The sequence below is a fragment of the Diorhabda carinulata genome, chromosome 10 (assembly GCF_026250575.1).
Source record: "Diorhabda carinulata isolate Delta chromosome 10, icDioCari1.1, whole genome shotgun sequence".
NCBI lineage: Eukaryota > Metazoa > Arthropoda > Insecta > Coleoptera > Chrysomelidae > Diorhabda > Diorhabda carinulata.
Window position 1 is genome coordinate 1,489,231 of NC_079469.1, and position 19,363 is coordinate 1,508,593.

At 30.4% G+C, this 19,363-nt stretch overlaps 1 protein-coding gene across 4 annotated transcripts in view; it reads right to left on the bottom strand.

Annotated features, from left to right (window-relative positions):
• Positions 1-19,363, bottom strand: part of LOC130899142 (uncharacterized) — a 154,307-nt gene that overhangs the window by 42,714 nt on the left and 92,230 nt on the right. The window lies entirely within an intron of this gene.

Below are 19,363 nucleotides of genomic sequence, written 5' to 3' on the forward strand. Positions count from 1 at the left end.
AGTGTGGGTTACGAAATATTTCCAACCCTATTTATTTGGAAAGAAATTTAAAATCGTTTCCGTTCATAAACGACGACAATATTTCCCTTTTTCCAAATTTCGATTCTAATGATTTACCTTATCTAGATACTGCCGATTTAGACGAAATCTTACATACCTTAGATGCGAGCTAGGAACCAAAAATCAAAATCTTATCAGATATAACAATTAAACCCGACAAAGCTAAAGACCTCAATAAAAACATCGAGAATCAACGAGACGAATTAGAGACTATACACACTAATACAGAAAATCCCATAATAGGAGCCCCATACATAAAAAAACCATTAAACATATATAAAAATCAAATAGTGTTTAGATATTCAAATGACAATGTTACAAAAATCATAAAAGAAGAAATTTTTGATAAACAAAGATCATATATATTTTTACCCAATGATCCCTCTGAAAACGACATTTATAAAATAATTAAAGAAAACTTCATTAAAAAATCGACTTATTGCATGAATTTTAAAAATCAAAATCTGGAACCTCTAATATTAAGAGTTTTTCAAAAATATTTTAGAAAAGCTTCTTTCATTTTATATATAACCAATACAATATTGGAAGATGTAACAGACAATAACATCCAACAAGAAAAAATAAAGTTTTATCATGAAACTTAAACTTCACATAGAGGTAACATATCAGAAAACATTGCTTCCCTTAAAAAGGTCTGTTATTGGCCAAATTTGTCAGAAATCAAAATACGAGAGACACCCAAACAAATTAGTATTTAAACCTACTCCTATAGGCTATGAACCCTTTGATCATATTTACATAGACACCTTCAAAACACATAATACTTATTTTTTAACAATCATTGATAGTTTTTCTAAGTTAGGTCAAGCTTATCCCTTAAACGGGCAACGAAATAATAGATAAATTAATAATATACTTTAATCATTATGGAAATCAACAAAACAGTATATTGAATAAAGGAAACAAAAATAGAAGCGAAAATATTACTAACGAACCCGATAAACCTTTATACGAAAAGAAACAAAACATCAAAACGTTAAACAAGTATGAGATAAAATAATAATTAAAAGAAAACAAAAAACCCTCCTGTATGGATAACTACAATTAAAAATCAACTGAAAAGACTGAAACAAGATGAAAATTCATTGATAAGGTATTTTAAAAAAATAATGATTAGGTACTTAAAACCAGAAACATAAATTGAAAAAGTACCTAACCAATGTACCTGCATATTGTATACTTAGAAGTATCAGCACGGTAGTTTTTTCACTTTTTTGCAACATTATAAACAGAATTACATTCGGAGCCATGCATAAAGAGATAATAATTTATCATAGCATTCAATTTCATGCCTCCGACTGCAATTCTGTTTATAAAACTACTTATATTTCTAAGTGTACAATATGCAGGTACATTGGTTTGGTACTGTTTCAATTTATGTTTCTGGTTTTAAGTACCCAATCATTATTTTTTTAAAATACCTTATCATTGAATTTTCATATTGTTTCAGTCTTTTCAGTTGATTTTTAATTGTAGTTATCCATACAGGAGGGTTTTTTGTTTTCTTTTAATTATTATTTTATTTATGTCTTTTTAGTTAAGATTACGTAACCCGATTAATTCCTTGAATGAGTTTATGTCATGCGGTTGATTAAGCAATTTGTTAAGGTCAAGAGAACTAATAGCAAGTCCGGAGAGAGTCTTCACTCTGTTCAAAGCAACGTAAGCTTGACCTTTTACAAATAAGTTTCTACTTAAATCTACAACTGCTCGGTCTAAAGTTGTGCCCTGTAATTTATGCACCGTCACTGCCCAGCATAAAATTAAGGGAAGCATTCGTCGCTCGATCTTGCCTTTACCACGTAAAGCATCAAATTCTGTAGCACAAGGCTCTTTCCGGACTCCAATACCAGGTCGGTTCCCTGTTATATTTGGGTCATCGAACTCCATAAATACTGCTTGTGGCAGTTCTCCCGGCTCCCACTGCTCTCTGCGTAGTGCTGGCCAATCTATTCGTCGGATAACACCCATAGCACCGATAACCAGCCCATGGTTAACATTGATGTTCCGTCTTAGCATGGCTCGAGAGCCTACACCTAATTTGAGTTGGTTTGGTATACCATCTGTTTTATTGGGATCTTCAGGTAAGTATTCCTCTCTTGGTTTTTGGCCATATGTTTTAGGATCCAATGAGATGTCTACAGCACTAACGGTGTATACTTTTGTGAGCTTTTCTAACTTTTCTGTCATAGTCGCGTTATATGCATCAACCAGTCTAGTTGTTGGGAAAATTCTGACAGCTTCTCCATCGTCAAATTGCCTTATTAACGGTACTCTGCGGTTTTCTATGATAGATAACTGCTGCATTGTAAGCTGTATCAACTTACAATAATGAAGATATGTAAATCGCACAAGACAATTATAATTATAGTAACAACGTAGGTCAGTCCTCGTAGTAAATATATTAGTCTTATATAACAAGAAGTCACAACGATACCGTGTTTTAAAAACCTAGTGGCGCCATCTATTCGAATTGTTTGTTGCGCGCTGAGTGATGCTTCATAAATAGTAATAACCAGAAGACACAACGATACCGCGTTTTAAAAACTTAGTGGCGCCATCTATCCGCACAGGTCTGAACTATTTTAATTAGCGCTAATTTTTTTTTATCGTTCCATTTAATATTAAAACTGCAAATTATATACATATTTACAATCAGTGTTTGAAATCCTTCATTTTGAGACCCAACTCGATATGCTTGGTAGTAAAAAAAAATTTTTACCTCACAAAATGCTGTCCAAAATCCGCCATTTTGGTTTTTTTTAAATGTCTCCTATCTAAGAACACTTGGGCTAATGAAACGCATCTAACGATGTGAAAATCAGTTTAGCGGTTCTGGAGATACATGGAAATAAAGAATATTACATACATACATACAAGATACGCGTTAAAAACATAACCCTTCCTGGCAGTCGGGTAAAAATCCCTACTCATATCGAGGAAAACAATAATGTTATGGTCCAAAATAAAAGAAAAATTCATAAAAATAATATAAAACCGCAACGTTTCCTTTTTCCAGATGACAAAAATCTTTTTTCTACTCTTAACGCTTCAAATAGCGACTGCAATTTAAATCAAGGAAATCCAAAACCCAATTCTTCCCGCTTCCCTAGGTCCCACGTACATAACTAATGCTCAACATACATTTTCATATCATATTAATATTAGCAATATAGAGTGTTATGTCTCGAGCAGTTCAACCATATATTAGTAAACATTAATATAACTTTAAGTAATCATCCTGACGAAGAAACAATACTAAATGAATATGCAAAAGAACATTCGATATTGACGAAAGCAATTAAAACATAATCACCAATAAATTACAACAGATAGATCAACATATGCTCATTGTTTCTCATGCATTTTACTCATCCTTAATTTTAAACTACATTATAAACCAGCTGAATAAAATTCAATGTTTAATCAATAATATAGATAACGCAATATCTTTTGCTAAAGAAATTCTCTTCAAACAACATACGGCAAAGATAGTATAATTAAATTCCAGGAACTATTAAATTATTACATTCTTTTCAGTACGCAAATTACAATAAAAAGAAGTATTGTATTTTTTTCGATATATATACCAATTATAAATCCAATCCCGTTTACATTGTATAAATAATACCCTATACCCATCCTGAACCAAACTATTATATTACCTCATCCTTATGCATGTCTTAATGAAAATACGCAATGGTGAGTAACAGAAATATGTCCAGAAGTAGAGCACATCTTCATATGCGAGCAAAATTTGCTATTCTTTGGATAAATGACCTACCTATTCAGAAAATACAAAGAGGAACTCAGAAAAACTGTGAACCCAGATTTTCTGAACTTATGGGGGGAGGAGAAGTTATCCAAAACAACCCTCTTCACAGCGGCGCATCATCATCAATTATTTATTAATTATTATTAACTTTAACCTCTTTAAGTTATCTTGCTATAAATTTTTAATATGTTTAGTCTTTCTGTAAGTTTTATAGATTCCAATTCAACCACATTGAAGTATCATCTTCAGTTAATTATTATTAATGTGACAATAATGAACCATATTAATCTAATTTTATAATTATTATGGTATAAGATAAGAACTAATATATAAAGAAGCCTGTGAAACTAATATTTTGTTCATTCAACTGATATTCGTCTAGTACGTTAGTCAGATTAGTAACTATTTGTAACTTTAAATTATTAAATTCTCAGTTTGCTAAATAAATTGTTTTCAAAAAAGCAAGTTGGTGAATAGTGTTATTTAATTATATCATGAAATGAATACCCAGAACTAATGCTCTAGAGAAAATTCCAAAGATGTCTTGGGTATTTTCAAAACACTAATTTAGCAACAAGATTATAAGTATTGAAAAACTTGAAATATCTCCAATTGGCAATCAAAATAATATCAGTTATAGAGACAAAACGAAAAAAAAAGTATGTTGCAAGTAATTACAACATATTTAAAACGTAAAAAAGTTATTTAACGAGGCTCAAAAGATATACTAGGTGAATTGGTTCAACTCCAATAAAAGTGAAATATGATGTTGAATGCCAATATCCTAAAAACAAGAAAGATATTAGTCAATAATTACAGGGATATATTGAAAAATTCTTAGCCTAACCAAACAAAATTTCAATGTCAAAATATTTTATTACTCAACATATTATTCTCCTCTTAACTGGATACATTTATTACGGGAACCTGCAACGTCTCTAGACCTTTAAAAAAAAATGTTTCTTCTTGCTCTGCAAACCAGACCTCCACAGCTTTCATTACCTCCTCGTTAGAAGAAAATTTACGACGTTTTAAACTTTTTTTAATTGAGAAAAGATATGATAGTCGAATGGAGCCAAATCTGGTGAATAAGGGGGGGGTGTTCTAGCAATTCAAACCCTAAATCACGAATTTTTTGCAAGGCAACATGAGATTTGTGTGCAGGGGCGTTGTACTGCAAAAACAAAACACTGTCTTTTCTCTTTCATTTTTTCTCATAGTAATTTCGAATCATAATCTCTAGTTATTGTTCTACCCTTATTCAAAAAAATCAATCATGATTACTTCATGGCAATCCCAAAAAACTGAAGCAAGAACTTTTCTAACAGATTTTTGGACACGAACTTCTTAGGTCTTGGAGAACCAGAGTGTCGCCATTCCATCGATTGTTGCTTTGTTTCTGGATCGTAGAAATGTACGTAAATGTGTAAAAGTCTCATCCGTAGTAACAATTCGGTTTGAAAAGTCTACATCGTTTCCAAATCGAGCACAGATCGAACGCGATGCTTCTACCCTTGCACGCTTTTGGTCAACATTCAAACATTTGGTGATCCATTTTGCAACAATTTTTCTTATGTCCAAATTCACGTAAACTATATGATTAATGCGTTCGTATGAAATATTCAGTGCTTCAGATATCCGTTTTAGCCCCTGATAAAATCATGTCATGAACTGCATCGATATTTTCTGGGACTGATACAGAAACTGGCCTTTCCGATCGGTCATCATCTTCAAAGGAAAATTTACCTCTTTTGAAGGTTGCAGTCCAATTTTTCACGATCGCATACGAAGGACATTGATCACCAAGGGTATTAGCATATCTTCGTAATCCTAACCTCTTAACCTTTTTAAATGCAGGTAATTGATGATGAGTCGATACTCCAATTTTTCGATTTTCACAATTTCGGTGGACATCTTTTTTGTTTTAATTTATTGCGTAACTCTGGTTTACTTTTTTGACGTCAAACTTTACACTGACACTCCTAATAAGTTATTGTTCGTTGCTATGGTATCGCAATATTTTGTTTATGCATGGAACTGGTCTAGGCTAACTAGATATCGATACATCCTCGTAAAACTTATACTTAACATAGCCAAATACTTATTAGTTGACTATCAAATTTTTCGATTTTTTATCTCAAGTATTATCAACTCATTTGGAAATTAATCTGTAATATAAATAAGCATTAATCCTTCCAAAGTTTATTGATAAATGTTCTAAATAACCAAATATTCCTTCGAAACAATAACAAGTAAAGTTCTGTTCCATACTGACGATTCAATATATTTTCAAGTTGCTACAGTAACGAGAATTCCAATCTAAATATGTAACTTCTCTTCGGTCTAATTATAAATTAGAGAAGCAGCTGCTTTTCAAAAACGTTTGGCTGTGTATTCTCTATACAATCGGTATTATTAAGGTTTTAATTCTATAACTGAAAATAATTTTGCATTTAAATTAAAATGCTTAGAAGTTGGATAAATACACCAAATACATTGAATATTCGTTATTAAAATATCAACAACTATTAGTAGTCCGGTCAAATTAGACCACAAAATAAAAGTAAAGCTACATAAATTCCCACCAAGCTGAAAATTGTTTAAAATTCAATGAAAAATTAAATTTGAAAGTTCCCCATTATTCCCCTAAAAGGAAAAATTTTTATTCAAGGTAAAAGGTCAAAAAAATTGTCAAATTGAATTGCTCTATTGCTGTTTCAATTATCAATACATCAGGATCATTATTAACGTGTTTTGTTGAAAAATATTTATGCATGCATATTATCACAATTACAGCTTTTACAACTTTTTGAATCGTTATATCTCAGAAACTGTGGCTAGTAGAAAAAAAGTATTACTACGTTTTTTGTAGATAGTTTTATGATCTACAATTTTTGTATGAAGTATTTTTATGATAAAACTTACCGTTTTTCTGAAAATCGCGAAAAACTCATTTTTTTGACCTTTCACCTTGAATAAATTTTTTTTCTTACAGGGTAATAATGGGATACTTTTAAATTTTGTTTTCCATAATATTTTAAACAATCTTACGGATTTTCAGCTTGGTGGGAATTTATGTAGCTTCGAATGTCTAAATTAATCGGACTATTAGATCAGTTTAAAAAATAAGAAAAAACCAAACGATTTGAGTTCGTCTTCGTATTAATTTATGATAAAGTCGGTGAGTGTGTTATCTTATATTTATATAGGAAATTCGAGTAGAAATAAGCAGCAGGGGAACGGAAACTGCGACTAGTTTGTCGTCGGTCGACAGGTAATTTAAAAAAACAATAGGTACGCCTCGGTCTAGCACAAAAGCATAAACAAGTAAAATGAAAAAAAAAAATATATCCAGCTGCCCAGGTAGGTAGGTATATGGTGTATAAAGAACCAAACGTAATAAACAGGTAAATCTGAACAAAAGGGGCTTTAAATTATAAGGATTATTCTGAAGATGAAACAGTAGCGTTGCTGAATATTTTTATGAAATATATTTTAATACAACAACGATCTATTAATATTGATTGTTAGCTTAAGTTAGATTAGATTTGTTGTTATAAAAACTACACGAATAAATGAAAAAGTAGCGGCCATGGTATTAGAAATGATACGTGTACAAAAAAATCCCTTTTTAAGTGAATTATAATTACTTAATTTGAACACAATATATTTTATTATTTAATAAAAAGTAGTTTAAAAACTTGATACGCCCACCACTGGTGTTAACTTTTCTGAAAGGATTTTTAATTAGGCCAGGTGTAGGGATGCGAATATAATGTTCTTTGAAAGCTGTAATTTATGGTACCTAAGCTCGATAGGACTTAAACTATTGCCCTTTTCTACAGTTCAGATAAGGCAAAGTAAATACTTAAAATGGCATGGTTAAAATAGTTTCACGCATATATATACATATATATATATATATATATATATATATATATATATATATATATATATATTCCTGACTTCTTTAAGAAATACTACTACTGTTTCTCTACCCCCTTGCTTTCTTTATTCATTTCTATGGAAAAGCTTTGAAGATTTTACGTTAAATCTGTGCACCTAATACATTGAAATTATTTTAATTTGTTTCATGATGGCGAATAATTGATGTTATATTATGATGATAGAATTTACCATAAGTGAAAATATTTACCTTGGAATGTAGTTAAATATTTTTATTTCAAACCTCTCTCATATTAAAACTGTATATTTTAAATATATCTATTTCTATATATCTAAACGAATCCTTGCTTGAACATTTGCTTTATTATTAGATTTTATAGCGTAATGTGATGAAAAATATATTTATGGCAATTTTCCCTACAACTGATTGAAAAGTTTGAATGAAAACACAGCTAAAATACCTGTAACATTTGGAACTATTTTGAGATGACCCAGGATCCAAAAAAGTTATAATCAGACGAGGCTGTAAGTAATACGAAATTCAACAAAAGCATGTACTTCTATCATGGTTTGCGGGAATGCAGCAGGAGATGTCGCCCCAGTTTATGTTAACTACAAGTCGCAGAAACTTTGGCAAACTTGGGCTGAGGGCGGTCCTGATAGGGCTCGCTACAATTGCAGCAAATCTGGATGGTTTGACACACAAAGCTTTGAAGATTGGTTCATGAATTTAATGCTTCCAATTTTAAAAAAACAAGAGGACAAGAAAGTTATCATTGGAGACAATTTAAGCCAATATTTGAACATCGAGGTTGTAAAATCATGCGAAGAAAATAATTTGTTTGTTTACCACCCAACGCTATACACCTCTTTCAACCTCTCGATGTTGCCTACATTCGCTCCATAAAAGTTTATTGGCGAAAAATATTAGCAGAGTGGAAAGAGACGAACCATGGTAGCAGATGCGCCACAATACCAAAGGATTTTTTCCGCAAAAAACTATTTGATGTATTACAGCCATCAATAAAGGTAACCTAAAATCAGGCTTTCGAAAATATGGTTTGTCGCCGATTAACAGAAATGTCGTACTGGAGAAAAGTCTAAAGCAAGTCGGAGCAGCTAGCGAACCGTTTGTAGATTTTTAAAAATCTGGACGAGAAGATCAAACTACAAAACAGAAGCGCAAAGCTGTCAATGTAGTCCCGGGGAAAAGCGTGAGTTCTAAAGACTTGGAAAACAACGAACAAACTTCAACATCGAAAGGCACTTCAAAGAAAAATACAAGTGGACAAAAACGTAGAAGGGAAAGGATTAGCATTACGAGTGTTTCATCTTCTGAAAATGGCGATGAGTATTCCGTTAGAGAGAGCAGCTGCAGCCTTTACAGTGACATCAAAGATATTGAAATTATGTTGCCATTCCTGTCTCAATCAGGAACGCTTAATAATCTGTTGGAAGGCAATGTGAGCTCGAGCGAAGAAGAGGCTGTCCAAGCAGAGACTAAGTACAAACAAGGTGAATATGTCATCGTAAAATATAATGCCAAGTATTACCCTGGCCAAATAAGAGCCATTGACAAAAAATCCTTTTTAATCTGTACCATGACAAATGGTAACAAATTTTAAAGGTGGCCACAGAAAAAGGATGAAATCTGGTACACAGACGATATGGTAGTGAAGAAAATCAATGAATCTAAATTGGTAACAAAGAGGGGACATTATGACGTTCCAGAATTACGACGTGTCTGATTAAAGTTACTTTGTTACTTTTAAGCATTTAATAATTTTTTTATCTACTTATTAAACGCGTCTTTTGTAAAAAATACTTGTTTTTTTTCTTATTTTGGTAGTTTGTTTTTTAGTGCAACTGGCAACTCTTATGTTATTGCCCTCTTCTACGATGTTGGTAGAATGATTCTTTTTGACTGGGGTCGTTCTGTATGGAGATATAGGCCAAATGGTCACGCGTCACAAATCCAGTGAAACTTTGTGCCGTATTTTGGACGGCCATAAAAGCAAGAAAATAAGAGTATTCGTGGATATTTCTGAATAAATATATACATATACATTTATAGATATAAATTCCAGTAAGGGTTTAAAATCAAAAATTATAAACAAAATAAAAAAAATGTTCAAAAAAAAAATTTTAAAATCTGTCACAAAGTCACCCCCGCTTACGGTACTTATGTTAGTTTCGGGACTTGTCGTAATGTAAATCATACTTTTAGTGTGCGTTCACATTGGCCACGCTCAAGCGTCGAGCGATGCCGCTCCAGCTTCGCAATGCATCGCGCCGCTCGAGCTTCGATCTTGTTCTTTTTTTTTAAGCGGTATCGCCTTTGTGGTGCGCTAATGTTCATATTTTTATTCAGTAAAATGAGATTATTGAGCGCACACTTAGAGAGGTATCTCTGCTCGATGTTTATCATTTGCTGACCAAAAGCAATTAAATAAATTCGGTTCTAAAGTAAAACGAAGGTTGACTGAACATGTGGTTAACCAACCATTGACGCGCTTTTCAATTCCATCACCAAATTATATAAAGTAACAATAATTTTTTTCACAACTTAATTAATTTTATAACAATATTACCATATCTCATATTTCGTATTATTTGATCTAATCGAAATTCAACATTTTCATAATAATTATATAAAATATAAGATAGAAAAGACAAGCCTTTTTTGTTACGTATAATAAGCACGCCAATGAGTTTAATAACAGCTTTGAACTGGCCGATACAGTCAGACTATGTACAGTTGTTCCAAAAATAACACGTGGACTGAAAGAAACTCGGGAGGATTACAATAGAAATTTGATGGTTAAATACAGGACAGATGTGAACTTCGTTTTTGACCATTTTTCTCAGTAATAGTTCAAAGTAAAATTCGGTTCTACGTAATTCGCGTTGTAAATAAAATAGAACTTTGTGTATTAAACAAAAAGAAGACTATGAATATATTAATAAATGGAAATATTGATACGTATAGATTAAATTTGATGTGAAATAATTAATAAAACTCAGAATTATGAGGTGTTGCTAATGACTTATGTTATATGTGTTAATTCGAACGTAAATATATTAATTTTTAATGTTATTCCACAACTGTAATTTATGAATAAATTTTTGGTGGTCCGCAATGTTCCGCATTAGATTAAAATACCGTAAACGTTTGTTTTAATTTCTCCGCATCAACTTCCTTATTAAAAAAAATATGGATAAAATAATATATTTTATGTATAAAAAGGAATGACAATGAAATTTCGTTTCAATGAAGCCAAACTTCTAATACGTTTTTGAAGGAAATTGAATCCTTTTGATTATATTGTTTTATTATCCTACTGTTTTTAGATATTTTTTATACTTTTTTGATGTTACGATAAAACATATATAAAAATGATATCATTTTGTAAAATTGTAGATATAATTATTTGCTAAAGAAAAAATGAAGATCCATTTATTTTCACGTTAACTTTATTGACAATAAAACCGAATACCTGGCTTACATCAAATTTTATTTGATTTTCATTAAATTTTTATTTTTAGCGTATGACCAAATTCCTACATTAACCGGAACTAAGCAAAAATAGGTTCAAGGAGAAATTAGTTATATAAACAATATTGTGATAGATAATATCGAATATAAATAAACTAAAACTTTTTTTAGTCGAAGGGCCTCCATAAAAACCAATTAACTATCAAGTACGACACTTCATTCATAAACTAAGTCGAATTAAATTAAATGTTCTGCACAAGTCTTTGAATTTTTTCATAATATCATCAGAATATGATGGATTTGTAGAGGCGTTTCAAAAGATTTATTCAAATAGATGTTTTATTTAATACAAAATATTATTGAAAAAGACCGTTCCTTCTATTTTTTTCAATACATCAACTAGAAAAATAAAAATTAGTAAATAATAAATAGTAATGAGAAAATGTTGAGAAACTTTTTTTTTGCGTTATTTTTTTTATAATGCATTTGACACTTATCCAAACATAAAGAAGTCGAAATTGGAACTAAATTTAATCATATATTCAGTTTTTATTTTCTAATCGAAATTTCATTACACCCAACGACAATATGTAGTATATATCCAAAAATTTGAATCTGTTGTATGCCCTGTTATTTAAAGTTTCGTACAAACTGAATCACGAAATCGCTTCAATAATTTTTAGGAAGTAAAATTCCAAATCTTGTTTATTAGAGTTTATTAGAGTTACTCATCCAAACTATGATAATATTAGTAGATAATATAAACATCCTATTGATAAGAGTTCAGAATGTAATAAATTATATTTATCGATGAATAAGCGAGTGTATTCCAAGTTTTTGGAATTTCTTCGTATATAATAAACATAATATAATATTAAGATAATCAATATCAATAGGATCATCATTTATTTGTACCCGAAAATCAATTACCGCTAAATTTATTACAGAAAAGAATCAAAAGTTTAATTATATCTTCCAGATGTCTCGCCTTGTAGATCTTCCTGTTTTGGGCCGCATAAGGCATTTATATTAGTAATATCTACATCTGTTCAACATTTCTTACTTATCTTTGGAAAACACTAAATATATGCTACGTTTTTACTATTTTTAGTAATATAATAGGGGGTGTTCTTTTTGACTCCCAAACTATCACAATCTATTCTAAATTTCTAGCTTTATACGTATTTTTTCAGACAACAGTTGCGCGGTCGAATGTTATTTGATATCCCGTTTAAAGACCATTGAAACAATACCCATATGGTTGTGATAAATCAATTGTTAATTGACAGTGGGTGTTGAAATTTCGTATCATGAGGGTTATCAACGACTAGAAACAGCCTAGACACTAGTTGTCTACAACAAAATTGTCACATTTAATATTTTTCAATTGAAAAATGTCTCCCATAAAGACCATTTTGGTACAAATCCTTTGATAATTATTTAGAATTGGGGCTCCAGGCAAAAATTTTTCACGCATTTGGGGTTGTTTCTGAGGGTACAAATAGTTAATTTAAATATTATTTCCATTATTCTAAACATTACATGGTACAACTTACATTTGATAAATTAATGAATCCTAACCTAACCAAAATTGTAATTATTTAGAATTGGTTAGGTTAGGTTTCATTGATTTATTATATGTAAGTTGTACCATGTAATGTCTAATAATATATATAAATAATATGTCTCCCCCGCCTTAAATTTACTATTTGTACTTTCAGAAACAACCCCTAATGCGTGAAAAATTTTTGCCTGGAGCCCCAATTCTAAATAATTACTAATCCTTTATTTATTACCATAATTCATTGAATGAATAATACACAAATTTCTTCTCGATTTCCTTTTCTCACAAAGCTAAAAATGTTTTCAAATTACACAGTTCTATTAATCTTACTCGTGCCACTTATGATTCTTTATCATCAATACTGTCTAGTGTTATAAAATAAATAAAAAACGTGAGTCATTTTATGAATAAAGATTTAAATAAGACCGGTTCATTCAGCAATTTTGATTATTCATAAAAAGCAATGACACATGTATTTTGTACTGCAATTTATAACATCAACATCTGAAATAGGTAAAAAATTAATAGGTCGATGACCTACCAACAATGTTTTAGAACTAAAAAACCGAATTTTATTTATCAAGTAGTCCAACTTTTTTTCATATTTAAAAGTTTCACCATACTAAAATCACAGAATTTGATTGAGATTAAAAGTTTTCTATATGAAAACGAATTAATATTTTGAAGTTTTTATAGGGAAGGAAAATAATACTAAACGTATTAACAACACTGTATTTAAATTGTAACGATAAATCTATAAATGTCAATAGAAAAAATATATATTTATGGCTTCATATAAATAATATTTATAACAATAGTTTTTCATGTAATCCAATCAGGTAGAAATAATTCCAAGAGATGTTTTGGTGGAATATTTTAGGTTATTTTATGCATTTCTAGTAATAAAAGTTTTTTTTACGTTGATTACATTATAAATATTTGATATCCATAGAAATTTGAAATTCTCATTTACTTACATTTAATTAATACGATTCCATCTCTAGCGCTTTGCATTTTTGGCATGTTGGTAGAAAATTAAAATCCGTGAATAAGTTTTATGTTGTTGCAACGCCGATCGGGCGATAAAACATTTCAAATTTCTTTTAGTTATACTACAAGCTTAAAACACTAATTTTTTCGTTAATATCACTTAATTTAATCACAATCTTCGAAAAATTAGAACATCAACATCTCTATGTTAACGGTAATCTCACTTTTGCATGATACCCACAGGTGATGCGTTCATTTTTTTTTCTGGTGGAAAAACAAACGAAATACTTCGAAAACCATGGTAACGCGCATTCGGATTGTCGACATATTATCACGGCCGGGTTTCTTCTGTATACAAGACACTGACATACACGTAGTAGGTAAAATTTCTGACGTCGTAAACATACGACCGCGATTAGCTTGTTAGTTTGTTAGATTTGGAACCTCCAGTATGTGAATAATCAAAAGCCCTTGATTGAGAGAGGAGAATGGTTCGATGGTTGTGGGTTGGTGTACGAGGCCGGTGCACCGATACGTTGGGTGCATTTCGGAACGGCAATGTTGTCACATTTTTAAATGCGTATTTAAAACAAATATTTTAATCATTCAATTCTTTTTTTCAGTTTATATTAATTATTATAACACAATATATTTCTTTGAATGAATATTAACATTACTAAATAGAATAATTTATTATTTAATAAGCAATTATTAATTTATTATTTCGTACTAATCACCCTCGGTAATTGTTGATTACGGTAACCGCAATTTTAGTAAGGACTCAATAAAAATCATGAAACGGTACAGAGTGACCCAGTTTATTTTGTATTGGTTGGTTGAAAATTTCAAAATTCACTTATAAAAAGTTTTTCGGCTATATATAGATATTTACCGACAATTATTGTATAACTTTTTCTGGTAATTATCTAGATTGGATTACACCCCTCCAATTTCGTTAAAATTTTAGTATGTTATAAAGAAAATTACGCTGAACAATATATATATATATATATATATATATATATATATATATATATATGTATATAGGGCGCGGAAATCATCCCTTCAGGTACCATTTTGCGTTTAAAGAATCAAATAATTGTAATGATTTTTCAGTGATTGTAATATTTAAATTAATTGAGGAAACCTAATCTAACCTAACCTACATACTTCTCTACAAAATGAAATCACCAGCAGGGGTTACTGTTATCGAAAACTCTTTTTTTTTTCTTGATGAGGTGGTCGACAAAAATAAAATAAGCGATGATTCTACATACAGTTTCTATATCTATTCAAATTTTATTAAACCTCACGGTTAGGATAGGTTAGGTTAGGTTAAGTTTCAACGATTAATTTAAATATAAGAATCACTGAAAAATCATTACAATTATTTTCTTTATAACATATTAAAATTTCAACTAAATCAGAGGGGTGTAACCTAATCTAGATAATTACCCTTTTTCTTTTTATTCTTTCAAATATTTTTTTTTTGTTATCAAAAGCATGAAATATATTTTTCAACTTTTGACATATAATATCCGACTTATACATTTGGCAATGCAGCAGTATATATAATATTTACGCTGTACCTTTGTCAGATTGTGTGTCACTAAAAGGAACACATGTGTGTCAGAGTTTAAATTTATATACCCCATGTTCGAATATACAAATAAGAACGTGCAATATGTTCCACTTAAGTGCCATTTGGGAAACCCCCTTTATTTAACTTTCAAAATACGAGGTGCGGTTAACACAAGAGGGTTTTTTAAGATAATTTTTTCAAGAGGACACTTCAAAAAGCATGAGCTAAATTAAATTAAAATTAAATAGATACCTAATAAAATTTTTATGATTAAAACACATCGAGAAGTAAAAAAAAATGTCAAGTATCAAAGTTTATGTTTATAATTATATGTAGTTTAACATTATTATAGTCCATTCGTTTTCCGATTGAAAGTATTGATGAAATTATAAATTATTTTATCATCTTCAATATTTATCCCTCTTCTCTCCATATAACACTCCATACGAACCTTTTTAAAACATGGCTGGTAGGCTGTCTATCAGCTCCTTCAGGACGCTTGCCGCTTTCCCTTTCAAATAGAAATGGTGGATTGTCTAACACTAGAATGCTCATTTTGCTTAAAATCTCTTGAAATGCAATAGGAAATCATCTAGAACATCTTCATGGTCATTTTAAAAATGCTTAAACCATTCAAAAACACGTACACGCGATAAAAATTCACCTGTTTTGCTTGAGACCGCAGCTAAACTGTTTTCCTCAGTCTCTGATTAAGAACAGACGATGATCTGATTGTGGAAAGTCCCGTTAAACACTTTGATTTCGTAGGTGTCAGTGTTACTATACAGGTAGTAAAAAGTTAATTCAGATCAAGAAAGTTTAAAACGATTTTAAATACTCAATAAACTAGAACTGATATATGTTTTATGGAATATTCATAAATTGATCTCTTGTTACGCGGTAATGTAAGATTCCAGTTTATGTTAAAAATCCAAGGAAATCATATTTCAAAATCTTTAATTCCACGCTCACGAAAATCAAAGAAAACCGCAATTGTAGTGTGTTATCTTCGTATTGAGCCTATTTATATTCATATAATATGTAATCCACTTATATAATTTTGCATACCTTCGTAGATTCTCTACGAACATTTTCTAATCGTATTTTAACATCTCGACCAATGGAAGTGAAGTAAACATTGAGCAACAAAAATTTCTTCATAGATGGTATCGAGAAAAGACAACACGTCGAGTCTTATCTTATCTTATTATAGTATGGAAGCTGGGTATAGCTTATAATCGCAAACAAATTGAATATTATACATATCGTGTCTGTAATTTTTCTTGCTGTGAGTTGATCAGAATATGTATAAAATTATGACAAAAATCGATCATAACAGTACTTCTGAATTTTGAGAATAACAAACTTATCATAATACCTACGAAAACTTTGTATGTCTTCAAATTACAATCTATTACCTATATGATGGACAAAAGTCAAAAATTCAATTTTCACGAGATATTTGGAAATTGACCAATTTTAAAATTATTACTGATTCAAGTCAGAAAAATTGAGGATAATAATTCTAATTAATCTAATTTTGAAAAAACGCCTTCCAAAAATATAAACCAAATAAAAAATTCAGAATTTTGGCTACCGTACTAATATAATCCATGAGTTAAAAGGTTTATCATCACGATTTCGAGACATCCTCAAGCCACGATTGCCCCTCGAAACCCCACTTCGACAACCTTTTCGACATCGAACACCAAGACAAGGTTTACTGAACCGAAATATTTACGAGTCGCTCTGAAACTGTCAAGGTGTTTGAAATAATTGCTGGTAGTGTATTCACTTTTACCTTGTACCTTCTTATAATTATGGAAAATAACAATTGTATTTCACAAATTATATTTTCGTGGGGTAAAATAAATAATATTATTTACCATACCATTATATAATTTCTTGAAACTAACAATATTTGAAGTTTGAAAAATACATAGATTGTTTAAACACTGGAAATAAAAAATCTAGACAAATGTCCTCAAAAAATGATTGACCTATTATTAGAATAATTTCAATGAAATTTATTCGTATGATGTCGTCATTTAAAAAGTCTAAAGCGAATGGCGAAGGCCATGTCCTAACATATATTGATGTGGGTAAGCAATACCGGGAACGATAATAGATCTAAAGTAATTTATTATTTGTAATCAAGCAATATATTATGTCATGTGGGATATTACCTATATGACAAATATTCTTTCTGTAATTCGACGCGTGTAATTAGAAAAGCAACCAATACACTGAAATGATTATACCTATAGTTCGTTTCTCTACACCAACTGTTATCCAGAAATTGTTATTTTTATTTGATCGTTTTACTTCAAGTACTTCCTTTACTTGCTATCATTTAAATTTCTATCTGTACGGGAACAAAAATAATTTTCGATATTTATAAAAAAACATGGAAACTCCTTAGTTTTGACAAGAAACATCATCAGACGTTAAATCAGTCCAGTGTAAGTTATATTTTTTTGAATATTTAATAGAGGACTAATATTTATTGAGTTCCCATTGTAAACTATATACTTTTGGTGGAATGTTTTAGAGTACATATTAGCAAAATATTTACGGTAATCGTTCTTGAAATGATGTAAACAATAATGAATAAGAAGCATTTTTTGCAATGTATGTGGGAGGCAAAATACACACATACGGTTAGACTTGAAGGTCAAACTCTCCTTGGATTTATTATACTGAGATTTTTTAGGAAACATGTATCTGTATTAGGGAGATATACAAGGCCGGTAAAAATTCATTAGGAGTTTCAACAAATTGGTGGTATAATAATTATAATAAAAAAAAGATAAAATAGGTCAAATCTAGAAATACACAATAAAAGATAAATAAGTCGGACATTTGAAAGAAGTATCTTAGCAACGCGGCATTATCAATGGAACCACATCTCTATGAACTGTCTTTTGTCAAATGTCAAATTTCCTTGAACACGTGCCATATTATGCTTACACTATTACTGGAAATTCTAAGATACATAATTACTTGAATTATGTACACTCTGTTGATGACGGCAACGCCGTAATATAACATTTTACACACACACATGTCTCATATTCTTTATTTTGCCCCTGTTTTTAATTTACAAACACACCTTTTCCTGTTCCTGTATACTTTTATATTCCGAACTTGTCCGAATGTTCGTAACTGAAGTAGGAATTGCGCAGAGACGTACTTTCTAAAATCGGTATGTAAGATATTTTCGACTACTGTTTGGGTCTAGGAAATAGGAAATGTTATATAAATATAAAACAACCCTTTTTACTCCCATTTTCAAATGATTTCCGAGAATTTAAATTTTTTCCATCGTTTCCAATATTTTATATTGTACTGCCAAGGAATTATTCTGACACAAGCCTTGAATAAAATAATTTGTTACGTAAAACGACTAACAGACAATAATACATAGTTTATGACGGGTAGTCAGTCATCCGTCGAAACTGTTGCCAAGATCTATAATGAAAGATTATCTACATTTACATGGATATTTAATAGTTCGGTTCTGTTTGTAAATGACGTAGGTTTTAAATTACATAATTCGCTCCGCAAATGTGAGTCAGTTTTAGTAGAATCTACCTGTACAACAACATATAATGGATTCATAATACCAAAACCCCGAATGTTCGATGAGATTAGTTTCGTGTTGTGTGTATATTTTTATTTGACCATATTCCTATTTTTCCAACTGCTGTTTTTGCTTCTGCAATATATAATGTCGGTTCAACATATATAATGGATTCTTTTAAAAATAAACGAAATAAAAATGCTAGTTTTATAGAGAATAAAAGGAAATATGGTTTTCTACATTAGCAATTGATATAATTAATTATAAAAATATTATTTATTATCCTGAAGTTTTTTAATTAACATGGATATGGATAATAAATAGAGAACATTTCAATTCATGCTTCTCCTCTTTGTAAACAACTTTTAATACAGTATTCCCGTCCG